We start from the raw sequence: 18,840 nt of genomic DNA, 5'->3' as shown, positions 1-18,840 counted from the left end.
ACTAGCTCCTGCTCCAAGTCAGAAGAGTCAAGGGAAGCAAATCAAATCTGATTTTTTTCTATTAAATTAAAGTCTCAAAAATGCTATAAGCGTTCCTTTTTTAAATTAGCCAAACCTATTGTGTTGTATATGTATTGAGGAATTCTTCTCTATTTTAATTCACAATTCACACTTCTCTATGATATGATACACTGAGTAAATCAGAGCTGCTTGTAGAGTCCTGGAGCTTTCTCAGAACCTAGAATGCTCATTTTTCTCTTTATCTGGGTCATTAAAATTCAGCAAACCAGCCTACAGAGAAGTCTGGCTTCTTTCTAGAGGTTGTTAATGAGTTAATTAGTACCAAAAAATTTGCCTACAAAATATACATTGTAACCTTAATAATAAATAGAGGGCCATAAAGCTGAGCTAGGACAGAATGCTTCTACTCCCTCCTAGATCTCTCATCTTTTCTGTGGTAATGTTTAGGTTCCTAAGGAATTTTTGCTGGCGTAATTTTTCACACATGGACATCCCTAAGCACTTCAGTTTTCCTGCAACGTACATTCTTGAGTTCCTTCCAGTGGAGCTCAAGAGGCTAGCGGTCAACTCCCCATTGAAGAGGTATATTGCCCATAATTCTTCACTGTATAAATGTAACCATGGACTGTAAACTCCATGTTTACTGCTTCATAGTCTGCGATGGTTTCCTTTCTTTTAATTTTTTTTTTTTGAGGGAAGAGTATACATAAAATGTAAAGCACTGGGATAATTTAAATGTTTGCTGTCATTTTATTACAATACATTTTATTTACAGTATTTTTAAGGCCCTAGTTGGGAAATACACAAACAAAATGATCTTTTTATCAGGGCTCAGAAATTGTTATTACTCAAGTTGGAAATAAAAATAATGGTTATGAGAACTTTCAGTGGCTTCATCTACAAGAATGGCCTGCAGACAAAAATGAAATTGAGAAAAAGAGTGAATTCTTAAAATATTTTTGGAAACTTTTGTTTTTCAGCTTTACCCTTTGGATCCCACTGTGGTTCATGAACCACAAGTTAAAGACAGTGGACTTAGACTTGAAAAATTCCTTATGGTTTCCAAAAGTCTCTGCCTTAACATATTACCTTATATTATATTCATTATGTATAAAGTCAGGGCCAAGATTTGGAAAACCAATTTAGTTTGCAGGGACTTTATTTGAGGAAGGAGTGACTGTCTACCCATCAATAAGTCTGTCTTTAAGAACAAGGCTAGCAGGGATAAGTTAGTTATAATCATGGCATTCTTTTAGCGGACTTTACACATGTCGTTGGCCTGGGCTGCCACTGGCCCACATAGTGCCTTGCTCTGGGCAGATCTAGATCTTCACCAGAGGCATGGTTTGATGATAGAGCAAGGGATGGATTTTGGCATGAGGTCCTCCCACCTGCAATGCCACATAACCCCATTCTATACCTTAACTCACACTACCCACTCTGCACCTCTTTCTCTCATGACTAGGAGAATTTGTTCATGGCACAACCAGCCCAGATGCAGACACTAACCTGGCTATTGACTTCTCTTTGACCATGGGAGTTTATGCTATAAGTACATTTGAGCTACAGCTTCACTTTCTGTTAAAGGTGGTTGTCTCCATAGCCTTCCCACAGACCACCCTGATGGCACCTATTGCACCACAGTAGGATTTTCCATTTATGAGTGTTCAATTTTTCCCACTTAGCTATGAGCAATTCTAGGGCAAATGCCATGTAATCTATTCTGTTGTCCTATGTAGCCCCTAGCACAATGACTGATACAGACAAAATAAACAATAAGTATTTATTGAATCACCAACAAAATGAATGATATGACATGTATCCCCTCATACTTTTTATGTTTAAAGTGAGGTAATAACTCTACCTACCTCATAGGATCATTGGCAGGCCTAAGTGAGAAAATAGACATTAAGTTGATAGCCCTGTGCCTGTCACATGATAAAAGCTTCCTGTGTTTAGAAGTTATTCATTTTTATCCACTTTATTTTTTAATATAGTTTATTCACAAGTTGATTGCCATACAACACCCAGTGCTCATCCCATCAAGTGCCCTTTTCCATGCCCATCAACCATTTCCCCCTCTCTCCCACCCCCCACAAACCCTCAGTTTGTTCTCAGTATTTAAAAGTCTCTTATGGTTTGCCTCCCTCCCTCTCTCTCCTTAATTATTTTTTCCCTTCCCCTCCCCTATGGTCATTATTATCCACTTTATACCTCTCTAAAAGATAATCCTGAGGAGGACTCAGAAAATTACGTTAATTCATGACTGTCATTGGAACTTACTAGAAAAGTTTATTGATTTATATTACAGGTTTGTAACTGACATTCAACAAGGGAGCCAATCATACTTGCTTATTAAGGTTCCCTTATTCTCTCCTTTTTTTTCCTTTTTTTTTCTTTTATAAGAGAGTGAGCAAGCAAGAGAGGGGAGGAGAGAGGGAGAGAGAATCCCAAGCAGGCTTCCTATTGTCACTTTGGAACCCAATGTGGGGCTTAATCTCACAAACCATGAGATCATGACCTGAGCCCAAATCAAGAGTCAGACACTCAATTGATTGAGCCACTTAGGTGCCCCTTCCCCCCATTTTTTATTTCTTGAATCTGATTACCTCTCTCACTCTCTTCTTACTCTCTGATTCTTCCTTTCTCATTATCCTTTTCCATCATTGGTAACCTACCAATTTCTGTTATTTCTGATCGGTTTCCTGCCTATAGTATAGCCCCCTAAAATCTATTTTCTGCAATGCCCTCAGTAAGATCTTTCTGAATGGAAAATAGTATCATGTCACTTTCCTATTTAAAACCTCTCATTCAGCAGCTTCCCTTTGGCCTTAAGAGAAAGTCAGCTGAGCAGAGCCTGAAAGATCTCCCATGATCTGAGATCTGCTTCCTTCTCCAGGTTCACCATTTCCATCCCTTCTCTTCAGCCTAGTAACAGCACAGTATGGCACTCCAGAAAGTGTGCAGACAGAGGTTATTCCTAAAGAACCAAAAATCCTTTCAAGGTCATACCTTTGCATATAGCCTTGGTTCCTTTCCTCTTCAGGAAATGATTGCCTTTTCATTTTAGAGGATTAAACTAAATCATTGCCACCTTTGGGAAGCCTGCTGGACTGACTCTTTTCTCTTCCTGCTGAGATGGAGGGGAGTAGTTCTCCCAGAGTGCTCTGTATCTCCCGTATATCCCACCTAGCATGCACCCCTCTGGTTATCATTGCATGCTTTCCTTCCCATCAACCCTACCATACAGTGCATTCCTTGGCTATAGGAATGAAGGAGTCATTCACCTCTATAACATCAGACCCTGGGACAAGGATAAACTCTTACTTGCAGCTCACTCTCAGTATTATGGAAGGAAGATAAAAAGATGGAAAGATAGAATGGCCTGAATTCTCAGATAGGACTGGAGGACCAGAAGAATGACTACTGTATTGCAAAATACTCCTATCAGGCTTCAGTCTATGAACTTTTCTTTATAAGATTGCTTGTCTCTAAAGAACTTCACTGCTCTCAAGGCAGGTGGTTTGTAGGCTGCCTATGTTTCCTGAGAAGCTTTCTATACTGCATGAATGGATAATGCTATAAAGAATAGAAGCTACAAATTGTCTTATTTTTCTCTAAATTAACTCCTCCCCATTGTGGCTCTATTTTACAAATCATTCAGTCTGCATAGCTGACATTCATCTCTGCTCATCCACATAGGAGCTCTGTGACATTGGATAAACTGCTTAACCTCTCTGATCTCTAGTTTCCTAATCTGTAAAATAAAAGTAATTACTTTGCTTCATAAGATTGTTATAAAAATTAAATAAGGTTGTTTTGTTTAGCAATAGCTGCATAAGAAACCACTTCAAAATGTAGTGGCTGAAGACAAGTAATTAGTTGACATGAGTCTGTCGAATGATCAGATGATACTTCTCTCATTAGTATACTTTCTTGAGAACTATTAAAAAGGTTGTCTAATCTCAAATTCTCATCTCCATAAAGATCAATATAAAGATTGTAGACTGTATTACTCCATAATTACCTCTCCCCACCACAATCTCCGTGGGCTTACTTTTATAGAAGGATGCTTTAATGGTCTTACTTCAGCTTTCCTCATGGTCTGGTGTGCAAAATCTGGTTAGAGGACAGCTCTGAAAACAATGAATCCGTTTAAAAGGTCCACAGAAAAGATTCCCCTCAGAACTGACAACCAGGAACATTTGAGTTTTCCACCATGAATTTGTGTCCTTCTACCAGTTAATTATATGAAATGGAAACAAAAAATAATGCTTTATTTTACAAATAGAAGGAGAATTTTGAAGCAATTTATCCTGTTCTGGATCATTACAGAGATTGCAAAAAAAAAATAAAATAAATAAAATAAAAATAAAATAAAATAGAAAGACAGAAGAAAGATAAGATAGTATTACCATAGGCTCAGTAGGGAATGTGCGAAATATCTGCAGGAGGCTGATTACAGAGCTAGAAATGTTTTGGCGGTGGCACTTGGTCCTCGGAGTTTCCCTAGTAATCTGAATAACATGGGGACCCAATGTGGTAAAGTGTTCTTTACATCAAAGTAAATTTGCTTACACTGATAGAGGAAGCTATGTACATTGCATTTGTGATTGCTCCAAGAAACTCGGAAGAAAAAGTAGATATATTTAAAGTGGAAAACATTGCTCTTTACAAAAGCAATTAGGAAAAATTGGAAAGTCTGGGGGCACCTACGTGACTCAGTCAGTTGGGCGTCCCACTTCAGCTCAGGTCACGGTCTCATGGTTCATGGGTTCCAGCCCCGTGTTGGGCTATGGGCTATATGGGACTACTCAAAGCCTGGAATGTGCTTTGGATTCTGTATCTGTCTCTCCCCTGGTCGTACTCTAGCTCTGTCTCTCTCTCAAGAATAAACATTAAAAAAAATGTAATGTCTTGTTACCAATGTTGCAAATGCTAAAAACCAATATAGCCTGAGTGTAAAAGCAGGATCTGCAAAGAAGACTAGCCTGTGCTCTAATCAGCCCACACATCTGATTTGCTACCAGCAGTGCCAAGTCTCCTTCTTGCAGATAGATGTAAATGAATGAATGTTGCTACCAAAGAGAGGATATCATATATCCAAGAAGGCATTTTCCTTCTTTTCTATCCCTCAATCAAAAAGAATTACCTCAAATGCAAATTCTCTTAAGACCATGTATTCTCTCTATTCTTTTGTTTTGAACAATAAGCTATTTGAAGGAAGGGGAAAAATTACATGAATGATGACAGTTTAGGATTTTTATAGAATTTACTTGTAGAATAAGGTTAAATGGGTGCAAAAAAAAATCACTCAACAAAGAATTCGTCATTATGCCTGGAAGTGTGTTCTCAAAAATTCAAATGTTGAATGTTATCATACATATGCTTTTTAAAAACCACTTAATAACACAGTTCAATTTTTGGTCACCATGGAGAGATCACAAATATTTGCCTGTTAGACAAATGAGAATACAAGAAGTCTTAATATTATACAATTCAATTCTTGTGACTTCATTGGAAATTTCCAATGAAAGCATGAAATGCAGATTCAAAAAGTGCTTTATCTCAGACAGCTTAGACAGGTAGGATGATGATGGGTTTGGAAAATTTTAGAGAACATGAAAAATGACTCTATTGGGGAAGACCTTGAAGTCAAGAGGCATGGGAAGAGATTAAATGAAATTATTTGATATCATGGTAAAGGAAAGGTTAATAGTTCTAAATTAATCTATTTAATACAGCCTATTAAGTAATGTATTTAATACAACTGTGCACTGATAACTAAATCCATCAATCAAGCATTATACATAGATGTGTATTTAATATACTTCTCTAAGTTATTCAACTTTGCCCAGAATATTTCTTTTTCGTGTTTTCTTTTTTAGATCTTGTTATTGATAAAAAGGGAATCATTCTCCTTATATTTGGGATTGCTTCCTATTTAGGCTTTTACCTTATCTCTTAAATGGAAGATTCTGTGGAAAAAGGAAAAAAAAGAGACTTTGAAGTTACTGTGCAGAAATCTATAATTAGCAAAGGAAAAAGTAGATTTCTGAATATACAAGCTGTACTGTGGAAATAAATGCAAAGAAATTTTTAAAAATATTTTATTTTTTTCTGAAAGTTTTTATTTCTTTATTTTGAGAGAACACGAGCAGGGGAGGAGCAGAGAGAGTGTGTCAGAGAATCCCAAACAGGCTCTGTGCTGCCAGTGAAGAGCCCAATGTTGGACTTGAACTCAAAAATCCATGAAATCATGACCTGAGCCAAAATCCAGAGTCACACGCTTAACTGAGCCGCCCAGGTGCACCCCAAATGCAAAGGAACTTCAAATGAAATTATATTTAACTATTTAAGGCAGTGGCTAGAGCACACCTAAAATACTTCATTATAGTTTTGATCTTTCAACTTGATAAAAGATATAATTTTTATGAAAAGGTATGGTGCCAAAAATCAACTTCGCGCTGAGCATCAGAAAAAGATGTTGAAAAGCCTGATTTATGAAGACCTTGGTTTCTCCAGGGTAAGGAACGTTTCTGGGATTGGTCCCATTCAAGATATTCTTGCTGTAGAGGCGCCTGGGTGACTCAGTCAGTTAAGCGTCCGGCTTCGGCTCAGGTCATGATCTCACGGTTCGTGGGTTCAAGCCCGGCGTCGGGCTCTGTGCTGACAGCTAGCTCAGAGCCTGGAGCCTGCTTCAGATTCTGTGTCTCCCTCTCTCTCTGACCCTCCCCTGCTCACACTGTCTCTCTCTGTCTCTCAAAAACAAATAAAAAGCATTAAAAAAAGAAAGGTATTCTTGCCGTCATGAAATTGGGTTATTTTGATCCCAGTTTTCTTCTTGCTAGCAGCAAGACCCTTGCTTCACTTGTTTACTTAGTAACTTCATTTGTTCTTTCTCTTATTCACTTGCTTCGTGATGTTGTCTGTCTTCCACTGAATTCTTGCTTTGGGCAAGAGGATGCAGCCTTGAGAATCCATGTCCTTTGTCTTGAGGACTGAGAATTGGTCATCATCAGGCAGTTACATTGGAACGGGTGAGTGTTGCAGTAGCTGCATACTCGGAGTGCTGTGAGAACACACAAGCAGGGACAACAGAAAGCTCCCCAGAGTAAGTTGTGCCTCTCGGGGTCAGGGGGGGGTGGGGAGGGCTTACGAGTAAGCACAGAGACGCTGACAGCTTCCAGACTGTCATCATAACTCATCACCTGTGTATTACCTGACACTTAACACTTTTCCTTTTCCGTCATTTCTTATTTTGTATATAGTTATTGTTGAATTCATTCTATCTATAAAAACTTGCACTGGATATCTCTAAGGTGGGATTTTCAACATTTAAGGTACACATCTGATTTTTCTAAGAAGTGATTTTTTTTTTTGGAAGGATAAGCCCTTTACATTGAATAATTAACCTGATTAGACCCCTCATCATAGTAGGCTCTAATTCTTGTGATTAGGAAGATTTATTATGTTTCTTAAGGTACTTGGCAGCACAGTTGCTGTCTCTTCAGAACCTTTCCCTTCTTGTTCGCGTTTCTGTCATTCTCTCTGTGAGCTTTTTTTATCATTTTGGTTTCTTTCCAGCGCACTTCTTGTTTCCTCCATCTTTTCTCAGCTGCCTCCTTGATAGTGAAGGAGATCTCTAGAAACAGATCATCCTTCCCTTCCTTGGTGCTGAGTTCCAGAGTGTACCCCCTGCTCTGATAACATACTGATCTCCTATCCCTCTGGAAAGGGCCTTGGTGTTCATTTGAAGTCCCACTGATGACCTTTTTCTGTCCTCCCTGGTTCTGAGAGCTGTGTGAAGCTGCCCACAGGCCACTTCTTTACCTGGGTCTGTCATAGTTCCAGTTCCCACGTGTCTGTGGTGGCATCAGGACACATGCCATCCACTCTTGCCCATGGCCAAAACAGTCACCCTCCTACTGACTCAAGCCGGCAGGGGCAGCTTTCCTGGTGAGAATGACCCTGTCACTCATCCACCTGATACTTTCATCATCCTCTCCCTAGAAGCCACCTTTCTGCCAAAGGGATTGTCAGCCTCTCCATCTTCTCCTGTGAGACCATTGGTATCTATTTAGAGCACTCCAGAAATGGGCAGCTCAGAATTTTAGCATTACTTGACCAAGGATATTGCTTTCATCCAGATTGACAGATGCTTTTTATAGTCTCTGGCTGAATTTCATTTGAAAAGAGCTTAAAATGCACAGGAGGAAAATGCTTCTCCCCTAGGATCCCCACTGAGCTGATAACAGTCTATGGGAAGTCATCTATTTAAACAGAAATAAACACGCCTTAGGATGCCAGGAGCCTATTTTCAGCTTTATTAAGCTATTTTCAGCTTTATTAAGAAATCTGTGTTTAATTTTTCCAAACATCTCCATTCCTGTTCATTTAGCTTTTCGCTGTGTGTGGATCACTTAGAGCACTTGATGAGAATGCAGACCTTGCATTCTGCTCCTCACAGCAACGCAGTGCACTTGGAGTAAAGAATCTGGAAGACTTCTAAGGGCCTCGCCAGAAACTTGTAATTTCCTGGCTTTTCATGGGAACAGGAATTCCTGGTTAGATGTTGCCTCGGTCCTGGGAAATTTTCCTGTTGGACATTTTTTCCCTTTAAAACAATTCCTTGGATCCATGTAGATTGGTCATACAAGACCACGGTCAGCTCTGTGTCTGTGTTTGTGTGGGTAAAGGGTCAAAAAGTAAAATACTTGAAGCTTTGTGGGCCATCCGGTCTCTGGCAGCAACTCAGTTTTGCCATTTTACAGCAATGGGAGCCATAGACAATAAATATGTCTGTGTTCTAAGAAGGTGTTATTTATGGACACTGACTGATTTAAATTTGACATTATTTTCACACGTCATGTAATATTGTTTTCCTTTTGACTTTTTCCATCCATAAAAAATGCGAAAGCCATTCTTTGCTTGTGTGCCATACAAAACAAACCTGTGGGCTATAATTTGTGTACCTTTGCTGTAGGCAGAAGGGGACTTGAGTAGTGAACAAGACAGAAGCCCAGCTCTCAGGTGGTTTGTTTTCTGAGAGGGAAAACTGATAGCACACAAACAGACAAATAATGAACACATACAAACACACAAATTATGTAAAGGTTTTAAGGGCTAAGAAGAAAGGAAACCAGAACAAAAAGTAGATATTGAGACTGACAGCCACTGGTAGGCATAGGGCTGGGGGTGTGCGTTGCTTTAGCTTATAGGAGAAGTTTCTCTGACCATGCATGTGAGTTGGCCTCCACATCGTGCCAGGGAGACATGTGGACATCTGGTTCAAGTCGACGGAGTGGAGAAGTCAGAGCTTAGGGTGTATGAGGAAGTAAGGTCACTAACATAGCTGGGGACGACATTACAGAGGGAAAAGGGAAGGCCCTGACATGAGAAAGAAATACAGCAGCACATCCACGTAGAACTCTGGGTCAGACAAAGGACTTTGAGATGTATTCAGGTTTCAGTGTGAGACCATTCAGGGATGGGAAGTGGTTTAGGACTTTGGATGGGTCACTGTGGCTGCGGAGTGGATGAGAGACTGTGGTTTGGGGGCAAGAGTGGAGGCCAGGAGGGCAGTCAGGAGGCTAGTCTGAATTAGAGGCTTTTCCATTTACACTTCTAACACTTGATGTGTGGATCTGGTAGAGGCTAAGGAGAAGGTGAGTGATACAACATCCAGGTTGGGTAGGACTACCAAATGAGATTTGCATCAAGAGCACCACAAAGAAATTAAGTCTATGTTATTTCATTTTTCCTTGTTGCTCACAATGGCAGCTAACTATTTGGGGGGTACTTGCCAGCTGTGACATTCTTTTATTTTCAAATTTCTGTGAGGAAGGTGTTTTTTACAACAGAGATGAAACTAAAATGGGTTCTATAGTAGGCCAAAAGGTCTCAAAACTCATAGGTGGTGGAGGGGGGGCCCTAGGACCCCTTTTTGTTAGCTCTTAAACATGTGATCTGTTTACTTATGTCAGTTATCTATTATTAACCCATTGTGTTATGGCTTAAAACAATGATTTATTATTTTTCATGAGTTGAGGGTTACCTGGGCTCAGTGAGTGGCTCTGATCCATGTGGTGTTGGCTGGGATCATGCATGAGCTTATAGTCAGATTGATGCTCATCAGAGCCTAGAACATCCAAGATAACCCCATTCCCATGGCTGGCAATGTGTGCTGATTGGCTGCGGTGTCTCAGTTCTCCCTTATGTGACATCACAACTATGATTAGTCACAAAGGCTTTCTTACCACATAGTGAATGGATTCCAAGAGAGAGCATTCCAGAGAGACAAGCCCCAATGGTGCAAGCACCTATCAAGCTCTGCTTGTATTGCAATTGATATTACCTTCGAGCAGGTCTTAGAGCCAAGCCCAAAATTGAAGTAAAGGGAGACTCTACATAGAAGGTGGTTTCATTAGGATCTGACAGTATCTGTGACATTCTTACGCTAGCTTCTGCCTTGATACAGAAATGTATGACCACTCTTCTCAGCAACTTAAGGGTAAACTTGGAAGGACATCAGATATGTATTGATTCATGTGTTGACTAGGCATTTATTGGGTTCCTGCTACGAGTGAAATCTGGAAAAGGAAGAACTGGATGAGATATGGGTCCTTCCCTCAAGGTGCTTTAGGTCTAGAAGAAAATTTATGCTGCCATATGATGATACCATCTGTTTGGGGATAAAAAAAAATGTGCTCTTCTTGGAGCCCTGGGTTAATTTCAGAAAGATAAAATGTATCCTTTTCTCTGAGTTGCTATGATTTTCTATATGATGGAAGAAATTGAAGCATTTATTCTTCCAGAGAATTAGAGGGCATTGTGAAACATCAATTTTTCACAAAGGTGAACTAATGTCCAGGTCAACTCAGTGTTTGAAGGAGAATTGCATCTGTTACCATGACCTCCAGCTTTGACCGCTGACTGCTTTAGGTCACTAAACAGTATTAACTGTTTTTTTTTTTTTTTCATCAAAACCTTCCTGTAGTCAGCTCTCTATAAAAAACACACCAAATAGCCACTAACATGGAAAGTCCCAGGCTACTCATTGTGTGTATGACAGATGTCTGAGCAACAAAAAGTTTTGAGTATAATAGATGCTCATTTAATGCTAATGTTGAAGCTAGGACCTACTGTTCGTTGTTATAGGTATTTGGCATTTTAATGAGATTTAAAAACAAAGGTATAACACCATTGAACATGTGCTTATGATATTTTAGACACTGTCTAAATGCCTTCTGTGTGTCATTTCCTATTACCTATGTATATGTTTGTGATTGTTGGTACTGTAATTATTTTCATCTAGACAGGAAAGCTTTAGGCAAAAGAGTTAAGCAGCTTGCCCAAAGACCATAGCCAGAACTGGAAGAACCCTGGTCATTTTGATTTCCAAGCCCATTTCCATTGACCTCTGTGTAATCCAGAAGTCGCAGTGGGAAGAGTACTGGAATAGCCTTTAGGAGAGTTTAGATATAGTCCTTAGGACTGAACCAACTAGCTATGTGATCTTGAACAAACCAACTTCTCTTGCCTGAAAAAAAAGTTAACTCTTCTCTACAAACACAGACATTGGCAGCCCATATTTCTTTGCTAATTTAGAGCCTACATTTTCTTTTTTTTTAGTGTTTTATTTATTTTTGAGAGAGAGAGATAGAGCATGAGAGGGGGAGGGGCAGAGAGAGAGGGAGACACAGAATCTGAAACAGGCTCCAGGCTCTGAGCTAGCTGTCAGCACAGAGCCTGACGTGGAGCTTGAACCCACAAACCATGAGATCATGACCTGAGTCAAAGCCGGACTCTCACCTGATTGAGTGAGCCACACAGGCGCCCCGAGCCTACATTTTCTTTACAGCTTCCAGCGTATCTTTCATACTCCTGATCTCCTATATCCTGTTCTGTTTTCTTCTTTTTATAATTAACATTTATCCCATTCTGATATTCTATATCATCTACTTCGTCATTCTTTCTTGTCTGTCTCTCCTATTCTGAGATGCAAATGCCAGTGAGAGCAGGGATCTTTGTATTACGTAAAGACAGATCCCAAGTGACATCAGAACTTCCTGGCACATAGAAAGCCCCAATAAATAAATGGTGGACTTTTTTATCCTTAAGAAAATTGTTGTGGAAGATAGGAAGAGGCATTTCATGATGAAGAATATGGTGTAAGAAAGGGCAAGAAGACGTTGGATGTCTTGGTCTTTTAAGTAGTTTGATATGTGAGGAAGCCAGGAGAGGAGACCAGACTCTGGGTAGGTTGCACAATGGAGAAGGTCTTGTCTGTCACACACCACAGCTTAGATTTTGTTTGGTTATAGCCAGTTTGATCACCAAGACTTGTTGGGACACCAAAATTGCAAGGGGGCGTGGGGATGGGTTCTGAGAGACAATCCTTGAGGCTTAATTGTATGTGGAAGTAGTGTTTAATTTTCTGTTGAAATGTATGGTCATACTTTCCAGGGAACTGACAAGAGCGTCAAGGAAGTAAGGAATGATGTTGTTATACTCTGAGCTCAGTGAGAAAAATGTGCAGATGCAGATGTGTTATTCCTTATTTATGGTAATTGAATTTTAAATTTAATTTAGCAGTAAAAATCTGCTATTTAAAGGATTGTTGCACTGTAAAAGACTTGAGAAGCACATAGATTCTAGGGGCACTTAGAGAAGCGTTTGATGCCTGATGGGTGACAAGGATAAATGCATCCAAATTAATCATAATTGCCATTCTAGCAAGTAAAATGCAGCAATGTGTTTATCAAAAGGACACTTCCAAAAGATATGAAAAGAACACAATAAATAGCAGGGCAAAGGCTTATGTTACGAAGTCATGTGGTAAACAGAAGCTACCAAACCGTAGATAACCACATAATCTAGAGAATGTCGATTTCATATATATATTACATCTATTTTAATATTTCATAAGCATTTTAAGAAAATAGCTGCATATTATTCTATTTTGAGCATTTATAATAGTTGTGTTATTTTTACACACTTTTGGGCATTTCAGCTTTTAAATTTTCATAATCCTAACTAATGCAATAAATATCTTCCTGCACTTTTTGTTCTCCTTATTAAGGATTGTTCTCTGAAGAGATCATACTCACAGTGGAATGACTTCACCAAAGGATATGAATTTGTATCAGCCTGTCCGCTAACTTGGCTAGTGAAAATTGGTACTTAATGGTTTTGTTTGTTTGTTTGTTTTGTTTCTAATTGCTAATGAAGTTGAGATTATGTTTATTAGCCAGTTGTTTCCTCTTCTCTGAAATGCCTGCTTATGCCCTTGGACCTGTTATCTATTGGAGCCTAGTGTTTTTCATTTGGATATCACACTCAATTCTGCAAATGCAAAAGCCAAGGCTTTTAGTCAAGCTTAATTGTCACTATTCTGGAACAATTAATCATTTCATTGGAACAGTTGGTCAATCTTCTGGTATGGTGGGTCATTTCATCTGTACAAGTGGATCAATTTAGTGAAACATCTGTTGGAAAAGAGGTGCACCCAATAAATCATGTTAGGAAGTAGAGCTGAAAATCAAAGCATAAACTAGTTCATGACTTGCTCATGAGTTCACATGCACCTCCTTTTTGATTCTTTCCAAAGTGTAATGATGATGGAAAGTTCAGGAAATATGCTGTTTCACCACATACATTAGGAGCCTCTGCACTAATTGCAGTATGTCAGTGTTTTTATCTCCTTTCTAGGGAAATGTTCTGAGAGCAATCTTCCCTGTGATATTAACAGCCTGAATTCTCTCCTTTCAGTGACCCTTCACCAGATGAAAACTCTCATCGACTTAATTTAATAAAAGAGGAAGCTCGTTCCCTCATTTTTCATAGGTTGTCCTCTGCAGTTGGATTCAAGCCAGATCTAGAGATAAGGAGATTACAGAAAACTACCTGAACTAATGAGTGCAAGGTGACTAAGCTTAAGGTGAAAAGGGGGGATGGTTTTATTTCTACCCGAGTGTGAGAATTTTTTGTTAGCAATGTTATGTCCTAACTTTGCCACCATGACCCTGAGATCTAATTACATTTAGGAGTACTAGGAACCAAGGTCATCAAGCATGAACTCATGTCTGAGTTCTTTCAATCTTGTCCCTTACTGTAAATGGGAATTAGATTCTTTAACTACAGATTTGTTCTGTGAAAAATTAGGGTGTTGAGTTAATATTTTCCTATGACTTCCTATTCAATTATATAACTTATTTAAGTGTTGTTTTTTTTTTATTTGCATCCTGGGTTAAATGACTGAATTCTTGCTCTGCTGGGGAATAGGCCTTCATGACCCTTGGTATAGGATTATGCCTATCTGCCATGTATGAAAATATTTCAGTCATTTAACCCAGGATGTACAGCTAGCCCCTAATACATATGTGTGTACATACCTGTGTGTTTTTGTAAAACAAAACTAAATTCAGATAACACCGCACCAAAGAGCAGTGGCTCACAATAAATACATTGTTGTTTTGAACTCAGTGAGGCATGGTTTCTTTCTAGGCTTTCTGTTCTGAACATCCAACCACAGTAATGACACCTCTCAGTGCAAAAATGTCCATCAAAACCTAGCCAAGGGCAGAAATAATGGCTCTAGAATCCTGTACCATGATGCAGTATAAGGACACATCTCCCTAGCTTTCATTCCAAAGGAAAAGCCAGAGGCCTTTTATATTCTCTCAGAAGAGAGGTCCAGCAGAACCTCTGCTTTAAACAAGCAGATTAAATGGTGGTTCAACAGCCTGGCTGATGCAAATAATAAAGTTGCACTCAAGATCATGTTTTACTTGGTAAGCCATAGAAACAAATAAACCTTGTGTTCAGAGTATGTATTATTTTTTAATTATTAAATGAGTATGGTTCTCTATTCTTATTTTATCTCAGAAGGATTCAAGGCCCTTTATCATAGATAGGAGGCAAGCTAAACACAAAGTTCATGTGAAACCAAACACTTAGCATTATTAAGCATATGTAGGAAATAGTATGTGTTATACGGAACCCAAAAGCTCTGTGTCGGAACCCTTGGCTTTTTCCATTCACTACTGAGAAACTGGTCAAGTCTTCATATCTTCATCCGTAAAAACAGGGATAAAACAGTAAACATCTCATGAGATGGTTGTAAAGCTTAAAGAGATAACACATATAAAGGAAGATAGAGTGTATCATGGTGTAGGAAGTTATTAAAGGTAACAGAGTTGATGAGCCTAGCACTTGCAATAAAGGAAGCCAACCAAATTTGAAAATCTGTTTTCTGAGCTAACATGCCAAGAAAGCACACTCCTAAAAATGGGAGCAAATTAAGCCTTCCTGAACTCTCCCTTGGAGAAGGCTGATAGTAGGTCACTAGGGGAATTGTATAGCCTGAGGAACATGGCATTTCTTTATTATCTTTTGAAGAAATATGTCTAAAAAATACATAGGTATGGAACTTTGCAGAAAGCAACATAAGTCATCTCCATAAGCAATAATTAATAAACATTTTACTTATCATAGATCCATGGTTCCATTTCCAAGATTACTATGTCATCTATGAAGAAAGATATTTTATTTTTTTGTTTTTAATTTTTTTAATGTTTGTTTATTTTTTGAGAGAGAGACATAGTGTGAGCAGGAAGGCAGATAGAGATGGACACACAGTATCCAAAGCAGGCTTCAGGCTCTGAGCTGTCAGTGCAGAGCCAAATGCGGGGCTTGAACTCATAGATCACAAGGTCATGACCTGAGCTGAAGTCAGCCGTCTAACCAACTGAGCCACCCAGTCACCCTAAGAAAGCTATTTTTGAAGGATCTTATTTTTCTTTCATCCTTCTGAAATTCTATGTTCATTTTTTCTTCCTCTTCCCCAACTCCCTATCAGTCCTTCAGCTTTCCTTTGAAGTTTATCTAGCAGTGGGAAACCATTTTCTCATGACATTATCTTGTGATAGTATCATAGGCTGCTGACATTCTTTCTAATTATACAGAGTAAATGGTTTAATTTCCTTCTTGAATCGCTTATGTACTGTGTGTCAGACATGTTCCTTTTGATCATCCCAGGGGGTTGATATTGCACTGTGGGAGTTTCATCCAAAGGGAAGGAGTTGGGGAGCAAGCAGGTTTTTAAATGCCTTCAAGAAAGCAAAGTTCTAGGTAGAGTTTACTTTTGAGTAGATCCAGGTAGCTACCGTTTTTCAGAACATTAGACTGTGTACTATACACCATCTTAGACACTTAGCATAAATTTTTTAATTTATCTTTACCTCCCTTCTGTGGAGCCAAGTGTGTGATCCTCATTTTGTTGAAGAATCAATCGAACCCAGAAACTTACAGTCAAGGTGACACAGCAAGCAATGGGTATGACCTCTCTTTGATTCCAGGTCAAACTCTGAAGCTCAGTCCCTCAACCTATACTGTTCCTTGAGGCCTAAGAACACGCTGAACACATATTTCCTGAACATGAGTGACACTTTCTATCGTTACTTACAGTCACTTCTAAAATGTCTGACCTTCCTGTTTTTTTATTACTCAAATTCTTCCTCTGTAAAAGGAACTTGTTTGAAAGCAAATATTTCATCAAGTGGAGTTCATCTTTAGCCCTTCCCAATTGGATTGAGTAGATGGGAGTTTTTAGAAAATGTAAGTTAATTTTTAGTCTTTCATGATAGAGACCAACATTCTCTTTATTCCCATCACTGTTCTAAAATGTTGTTTATGATCTAAGTGACATGGTTTATTTTAGACAGGATAGAGATGGGAGCTATGATTTCATAATATAAAGGCAGTTCTACTTAATCTTTGTAGTATGTAAGGGACTGTTATAAGTGCCTTACATGCATTTAAAAAAAATCACAAGAACTGTGTGAGAAAACTGGTATTAAATCTAATGTAATAGGGGCTGGCTCATTTGGTAGAGTATGAGACTCTTGATCTGAAGGTCACGAGTTCAAGCCCCGCATGGCCTTGTAAAGATTACTTAAAAATAAAATCTTGGAGGAACCTGGGTGGCTCAGTCAGTTAAGTGTCTGACTTCACATCAGGTCATGATCTTACATTTGGTGGGTTCAAGCCCTGCATTAGACTCTGCTGACAGCTCACAGCCTGGAGCCTGCTTCAGATTCTGTGTCTCCCTCTCTCTCTCTGCCCCTCCCCTGCTCACACTCCTCTCTCTGTGTCTCTCAAAAACGAATGACCATTAAAAAAATTAAAAAATAAAATATTAACAAAACTAATAGATGAGAAAAGTAAGGTTCAGAGGAACTGTTCACTTGTTGGAGGTATGTAAAACAAGCAAGTTGCGGGGCTGGTATTTGAAGCCAGATCTCTGTTGCCCTTAAATATGTGCACTTTCCTTTACACTCATCATAATAAATTGTATTTGGGTTCACTCTCACTGTGAATTAGTGTGTTCAGACAGACTGGCAGTTACAGTAATACCTTGACATTTAGCATTCTGTAAAGAATAATATAAACTTAGCAACTGTTCATTGAGTGGCAACTACGTATCCGGCATTATCATAGGCCATGGATCTAAAGCAAAGCAAAAGCAAATGTGGTTCCTGCCTTCCTGGTCTTTAAAATCTAGTAGGAAGACATAGATCTATTCAAATAATGACAGCTATACATGCTGTGAAGTAATGCATGCTATCAGGAGAGTGTGTGATTGCAAACTTGACCTAGTTCCTGGATCAACAAAGGCTTTCATAGGGAAATGAGTCATAGGTTGAACTGATGTCTCTTTTGATCTTCTGATAGGATCGATGTTATTTTATAGGAATTTAACAGGATGGTGATTTGGAAGGGTGGTGGCAGAGCAGAGAATGGTGATACAGCCTCTGTGTGTTCGGAGGCAGAAAGACGTGCGGGGGTGGGAGGGCTGGGGAGGTTGGGGGGCATGGGGGGGCTGGAGGCTGATGAAGTAACAGGGCGAGACCTTGCTGAGCACTGAGTGCCTGTTAGGCAATCTCATCTGTGTCTAAGGGGTACTGAGAATCCATTGAAAGGTTTAACTTGTATACACTCTGTCATTCAAGTGACAAAGCTTTCTTTTCAACTTCAGCGTATAGGCCACAGAACTGGGCAAGTAACCCATGTACTGGCTTTATGAGCCAAAACTCAATCTGAGTGTTTCAGTAACAAGATGTGTAGCTTTACTCATTTCTCCCATAGTGTTTAATGACTCTCAAGCAGTTTATTGATGCTATCAGGAAATGGATACATTTGTAAAAAGAAATGCATTAGCCATGTCATAAAATTAAATGTTGCTTTGCAAAGCAATGTACTAAATATCTTTTTAGTCAATTTTTGTAAACTCAATCTTATAAAATCATACTGGAGCAAAAAGGCAGCAAAATCCATGAGGAATATATTTATTTAAGAAGTTTATTTAGTTGCCACATATTGATAGGCAGGTTTTAATTACCTTTTTATAAGTGTGTGTTTTCCATGCGTGGGAAAAAATGTACATTTTTTTTACCCACATTGTCCTTCAGGCCTGCATATGTCTATTTGGGGCTTTGAAGGCAAATGCATTTTAGGAATCACCTTATTTATTTATTTACTTATTTATTTATTTTTGGTGTATGAGCATAAAATAAAATATTTTTAAATTTTTTTAATGCTTTTAATTTATTTTTGAGAGAAAGAGACAGTGTGAGCAGGGGAGGGTCAGAGAGAGGGAGACACAGAATCAGAAGACAGGTTCCAGACTCTGAGCTGTCAGCACAGAGCCCGACGCGGGGCTCGAGCCCATGAACCATGAAATCATGACCTGAGCCAAAGTCAGACGCATAACCGACTGAGCCACCCAGATGCCCCAAATCAAATATATTTTTAATA

At 39.0% G+C, this 18,840-nt stretch overlaps 1 protein-coding gene and 2 long non-coding RNA genes across 6 annotated transcripts in view; 2 read left to right on the top strand and 1 right to left on the bottom strand.

The window, feature by feature from the left end:
* LOC115271603 overlaps positions 1-10,176 on the bottom strand; it is a 33,555-nt gene extending 23,379 nt beyond the window's left edge. For both annotated transcript variants that reach the window (XR_003900021.1, XR_003900020.1), the window contains exon 1: positions 10,079-10,176. This is a non-coding gene — a long non-coding RNA (uncharacterized LOC115271603). The remainder of the gene's footprint in view (positions 1-10,078) is intronic.
* The window catches only part of NELL1 (neural EGFL like 1), an 890,650-nt gene that overhangs the window by 587,973 nt on the left and 283,837 nt on the right, over positions 1-18,840 (top strand). The window lies entirely within an intron of this gene.
* LOC115271605 lies at positions 10,314-13,868 on the top strand. Its single transcript, XR_003900024.1, has 3 exons — positions 10,314-10,438; positions 13,106-13,202; positions 13,795-13,868. It is a non-coding gene; the product is annotated as an uncharacterized LOC115271605 (long non-coding RNA).

The sequence above is a fragment of the Suricata suricatta genome, chromosome 11, assembly GCF_006229205.1.
Source record: "Suricata suricatta isolate VVHF042 chromosome 11, meerkat_22Aug2017_6uvM2_HiC, whole genome shotgun sequence".
In the NCBI taxonomy this organism is placed as follows: Eukaryota; Metazoa; Chordata; class Mammalia; order Carnivora; family Herpestidae; genus Suricata; species Suricata suricatta.
Note: the sequence above shows the minus strand (reverse complement) of the source record. Positions and strands in the feature narration are given on the sequence as shown.